The sequence below is a fragment of the Capsicum annuum genome, chromosome 4 (assembly GCF_002878395.1).
Source record: "Capsicum annuum cultivar UCD-10X-F1 chromosome 4, UCD10Xv1.1, whole genome shotgun sequence".
In the NCBI taxonomy this organism is placed as follows: domain Eukaryota; kingdom Viridiplantae; phylum Streptophyta; class Magnoliopsida; order Solanales; family Solanaceae; genus Capsicum; species Capsicum annuum.
In genome coordinates this window covers 230,515,123-230,516,048 of record NC_061114.1, presented here as the reverse complement: position 1 = coordinate 230,516,048, position 926 = coordinate 230,515,123, and positions in this window count along the sequence as shown.

The window sequence follows — 926 nt, the reverse complement described above, 5'->3', positions numbered from 1 at the left end:
TATTTCCACCCTACAAGATGTCAAGACATTCCAATACTTACTTGTTTTCCAAATCTTACATGTTTATTGCACTAATGAATGTCAGAAGGTATCCGGTTACTCAAACAAGATCCATGTGCTATTAATGACTCCAAAACGTTTCATTGATATACCAATAAGTTCCTACTTCATTTTTATGGCATTGATGACTCCTAAACACTTCATTGATATGCCCATGAGTTCTTACTTCATTGTTATTGCATTGATGGTCTATTTATATGTGTCTTATTGACGTATCATTGTTTCAAAGTATCAAAAATGCGGTGGCAACCGAAATAACAATCCCAAAGATTAATTGAACTAAGTGATGGAAGTTCTCTCTTATTGGGTGGTATCCCAGGGGCATAAACCTATCATGGGTCGATCCCTATTTATGTGTTTATGGGTGGTATCCCAGGGACATAAGCCTATCATGGGTCGATCCCAGTTGATATGTACTGGAGGTAGCCTAATGGTCACAGTACAGTATAGTAATGATTACAAAGATGATAAGAACGAAGGTAAAGTGATTGAATAAATACAATGTACAGGTTGTCACAAGCTTTAGTAAGTGTGGTCCACTCCTATTACGATTTATTCACTTGTTTATGATTTCTATTGAGCTCCTATATCATATGTGATTATCTACAGCTTTACATACTCAGTACATATTTCGTACTAACGTCCCCCACGGGGGACCTGTATTTCATGCTGCAGGCACAGGTACCTCAGCTCATACACCGCACAAGTAGGAGCCAGGATATCCAGCTGCTTTTGGTGAGCTTCAATTTACTTCGGGGCTTTTCGTGTCATATCCAGTCACTTTTGGTATTGTATAGAAGTTAGTTATATGGCGGGGTATGTCCCGACCTTAGTTAAACTCTGTGTATTGTTTAGAGGCTTTATAG